The following is a 4,924-nucleotide window of genomic DNA, read 5'->3' as shown; positions in this document are numbered from 1 at the left end:
ACACTATCCATTGAGCCAAACCGGTTCTGGCACAAACACTATTTTTGATACAGAAATTAATAATAAATGATGATCTTTGCTTATTAACTCAGTTTTTTTCTTATACATTATACTAGTGGCCTAGTGCATGAATTCATGCAAATTGAAAGGAAATTAATTAGAACAAATATTTTAATATCACTATTCACCCTTTCTCTATAATAGACATGTCAACCAAATTCACTATCAACAATGACAGATCGAAACACATGAGTGCAATTGGTGCCAGTGAGAGCTTTATATAATGCATGCACAAGACAACTTACTCTTTTATAGATATACAATAAACTTGCTTAATTAGACCTGCTTTCTGATGTAGCTAAACTTTTTCCAGCCCAGTGAAGCACCCAAACTTCTCTTTTAGGTAATTGTCAGCAATCCAGCAGTAAATATCAACACGAAACAGATTATCATTATAGATCACACAGGGAGAACAAAGGGTAAAATATTTAACTGCAGCAGTGTTTGACTATATCTGCACAGTGAGAAATCCTGAAGTCATTTTCAAGGTCCACCATTTCTTCTTTTCAGTCGGATCAAGTTTCTAAGCTTTCTATATCTCTGTTTTCCGGCTAAGGAGAAGAATATAGAATTCCACTAAGTCTCCTATCTACTTACTCCAGAGCTTCTGTGAGGATCAAATGAGATGAGGCAGGTGAAAACACTTTCAGACATTTGGTCAAGGTATAAAAAGTTTCCACCTGCTATAAAGCAAGTCATGTTCCTGGGCTGAAGAAACTCCAAGGAGGCTAGTCACTAGGAAGAGGAGCCCAGTTTTGCTATGTGACATCATTACCCTGTGCCCACAGCCACTATTTCCAGCCTGGGATGGGCTGGGCTGTGGCCACATTTGAACCATGGGGGCTGGGTAGCCATGGCTGGGATTTGGTGGGGTCTAAATGGCTATTGTGCATCATGGCAGCTCCTGTGTTTAGTGTCCCCTGTTGGTCAGTGTTGTCATAGTGACCGATCAAACTGTTGGACACTTAGCACATTGGCCTTTTATATATATAGATATGAAATACTTAGGATTTATATTATTTTTTGTGTGTGTGTGTGAGAGTGGAAGGAGGGAGGAGGGGAAGGGAGAGAGAGATGTACCCCTACTTCCAACCTGGGGCTGTATGGAGCCTACAAATCAGGCATGTGCCATTGACCAGAAATTGAACCCTTGACCCTTTGATCCAAAGGCTTACAATCAATCTAACCACTGAGCAAGAGCAGCTAGGGAAGAATTTATATTATTGTTCTTATGTCACAGAGAGGAAAGGAAAACTACGGAATAACTTTTCAATGTTCTATAATTAGATTTTTGGGTGAACTATTTCTTTTCTTTCTTTCTTTCTTTCTTTTTTTTTTTTTTTTTGCAGTTTTATAACTTTATTCGACCATCAGCATTAGTTCTCGGCCACATTAACAGTCTGTAGATTTTTGAAAGTCGTGGTAAGCACATAGATGACCAATGTATTAATATATAGCTTGTTTGGTGAATCTTCATCCTCATTACATTTTTCTGGACAAATGTAACCAGATACAATATGGGACATTCCTTATTCTTTCGGCCCAGACAGCTTGTTGAACCTGGTGGCATTGCACCTGTCCAGAGTCCCCATCTCCTTCATGGCAAATTTCCAGATCTCCTGAGTGCCGAGGGGCATGCTTCTTGAAACCCACACCATAGATGCACTTGTGAATATTGATGGTGTGCTTCCTGGTCACCATCTCGTTGATGGCGGGGCGGCCCTTCTTCTTACCACCCTTCTTTACAGGAGCCATCGTGACTGGCAAATTGGAAAGAAAGAGGATGGGGTATTATGAGAGAGGGAGAGCAGGGTCTGGTGACTGTTTCTAAGGCTAGCCAAGAAAGCATACTTTCAAACTTAAAATTTAACACCATTTCTCTTCTTCACCTAGATTCCAACAAGTTTTCTCATCCATATATTTTTTATGTCAATTACCCTATTTTGAATTGCTACTAAACTTATCAGTTTCACTTTATAATTACTTTTGTTAGGGGTAAATGATTTATAATCTTAACCTCATAATTCTGATTGTGCTGATGTGAGCAAACATGATATTCTTTTAAATACCATGGTCACACTGTTTATATCTTCTATTTTGTGTTGTTCTCTATTTTCTAGGTTTAATGGTTAAAATATTATTAACTTCTTAACAAATGTATAAAGGTTGCTAAAATAACACTTTCTGTAATGTCACAATTTGGTGACAGTATCCATTCTTTAAAATTTTACCTTCCTAGATTTCTAACATTTAGTAGGGGCAAGAATTTTTTTGTTTAAAACTTTCAAGAAAGATACATGCTTGGTTTTTAGTATTTATCTGCTGTTACAGTGATAGGGAAATTTTCATTAATAACAGATGCTTTAACTCTGTTCGTTAAGGCTTAATTTTATTTTCTGCACTCAGATGCGTTGCCATGTATGGTACAATTCACCTTTGAACAATGTGGGATTAAGAGTCCCAAATGCCTGCTTGATGGAAAATCTGTTTGTACAAGTGGATTTCCAATTACCTGTTTATCCCTGAACAATAGGGATCAGTTGAACTGTGAAAATCAATTGAACTGTGAGGGTCAATTGAAAAAAATCTACATTAAATGGACATGCACAATTCAAACCTATATTGTTCAAGGGTCAACTGCAATAGGAATTTCCGGTAGCTTGAGAAACTTTTTCAGTTGGCATAAAAATACAACTCTTTTATTACAAAGATTCATGATTAGAAGCTCACAGTTTAGCTTAACATCATGATTAGAATTGTTTAGTTTTCTATTTAATGAATCTTAGACAAACTCAAAATAGCAAGAGGTAAATTAATATCTTAGAAATAGTTTGTTTTATAATACATGTCCTGATCATATGAAAACTCTCTTCTTCCTCTGAGAAATATCAGAATGTATTTCATTGTATATGGCTCATAAAATTAATATTTGGAATGACACAGGCATAAAAATCTTTCATAATATGAAAAAGTTAGAAATATGAGACTGATTTTTAATCTTGAAAAATGGTTTATACTGATTTTTAATTTTGTTAGAAGATATTATATATCTACATCTCAAGCTTTAGTTATGTAAGAAGAACAGGAAAATCTCAGACTTTGAGTTTGGAAGTTCTTGCTCTAGCATGTGGTAGCTATGAAACATTGGGGTGGATACTTGGTTTCTCTGAGCTGATTTATTTATGGGAATAATAATATTTGCCTGACCTTAAAGAGTAGTTGAGAGAATCAAATGAGATCACATATGTGGAAGATACTCTGGGAACTGCCCAACGCAATGCAGTGTGATGGCTATGTTAGTCTTGCATATGCCTCCACACTGCACCAATGTGAAGTGTAAGCAACGCTTCACCAGCCCATTTGGAAAGGGAGAAGGGGGATGATACATGAAGAAAGGGATGTCATAAAAAAGTTCACATTTCCCATTTTCTCTTAAAAATGATTAAATATTTGCCAACATTAGTCCTGTCTTGGTACATGATGGGAGTCACCTGCAGATGAGTAGAACCTGTCTGCCTTAAATAGATCAAGTCCTTTAAGTTCATCACTATCTGTGCCACATCACACACCTCTCTGCTTGTCATTTCTGAAGCACCCTGTCTGGCTCCTGCCCCAGGGCCTTTGCTAATCTCTAATCTGGAACCTTATTCCCCCATGTACCTATTGGCTAAATCCCTCGACTCATTCAGGCCTCTGGTCAAAAGCCACCTCATTACAGAGGTTTTCCCTGACCTCCCTCCCTAAAATGATATCTCATTTCATCACTATCCCTTTGTTCTACTTTATTTTTCTTCGATGCACATATGGCCAGGTAGCATTTTATGTTTAGTTACTAAATATGCCACTCTGATGGAACAGATGCTTTGCCAGAGCAGGGCCTTTGTTTTGTTCACCATGGTTTTTCTACCACTTACCACAGTGCTTGGCACAGCATAGCACTCAATAAATATGTGTTGAATGAATGTTGCTCTTGTCATTTTGCTCAATTTCTGAGCACTGTAAGGGTTAGGGTCAGAAAACATAGGCCTCTGGTATGTTCTGGTTTCTAAAACAAAAAAACAAACTGTAATTTAATTTGAATCATTAAAACTTTATCTGAAGCATTGAATGGACAACATGTATATGTTACACATTATTCCTGAAATATATATAATAATTTAAAAATCTGTATTGCATATGATAATGGTCATGTGAAGCTGACCATCTCAGGGTTTGATTACCCAAACAGTGAATAACGAACTCTGTTTGACCCTGAGTGTTGCAAATTCAAGAGGCTGTGGTGTGCACATGATTCGGGACATACAATTCAATTTGGATCAAGCTGAAATTCTGAGCATTTTGTGGTTACTCCATAACACCTGACAGTTTATTGTGCAGTTTTATTTCAGGTTATATTAAAACCACAAAGTTATGGAGATGTGGGGATGGAAAAGGGGAGGTGGAAAAAAACACATCTCATGACTTTTTGTTTCTGAATTCTCATACTTCCTGCAGAGCTCTGCATTGGAAATAAAATTTGTCATGAGTATTGGGGGAAAGACTCAAAGAAACTTTAGACAGGATAAATGAGAAAGAAATAGGGAAGGGAAATATTGAGTCCAAATAAGTTTTACAACAATGTAAAAATAGTTCCCATAACCCCCCTGTCCTCACTGTGTCCTCAGCAAATGACAAAAACATGGAAAGATTTGTGTAATCCAGTGGGTCTTACACTGTTGGGAGGAAACATTGGAGTCAGGGAGTGTTACTGGGAAACCCTGACTGTGAACTTGGCTTTTCACCAGTCTGATCTGTGTGGTACACGTGTGTATGTTTGAACATATATGGATGTGTTTATTTCCCAAACAATGAAGAGGTATTTCAT

General features: G+C 37.2%; 1 long non-coding RNA gene and 1 pseudogene across 1 annotated transcript; one reads left to right on the top strand and one right to left on the bottom strand.

The window, feature by feature from the left end:
* Positions 1-444: 444 nt before the first annotated feature.
* Positions 445-615, top strand: LOC123653087. The gene is made up of 2 exons (XR_006742716.1): positions 445-479; positions 571-615. It is a non-coding gene; the product is annotated as an uncharacterized LOC123653087 (long non-coding RNA).
* Positions 616-1,388: 773 nt separating this feature from the next.
* Positions 1,389-1,815, bottom strand: LOC118730223 (annotated as a pseudogene).
* Between the last annotated feature and the right edge of the window lie 3,109 nt (positions 1,816-4,924).

This window comes from Pipistrellus kuhlii, unplaced genomic scaffold (assembly GCF_014108245.1).
Source record: "Pipistrellus kuhlii isolate mPipKuh1 unplaced genomic scaffold, mPipKuh1.p scaffold_m20_p_3, whole genome shotgun sequence".
Taxonomy (NCBI): domain Eukaryota; kingdom Metazoa; phylum Chordata; class Mammalia; order Chiroptera; family Vespertilionidae; genus Pipistrellus; species Pipistrellus kuhlii.
The sequence above is the reverse complement of the archived record's forward strand: the minus strand, read 5'-3'. Positions and strand labels throughout refer to the sequence as shown.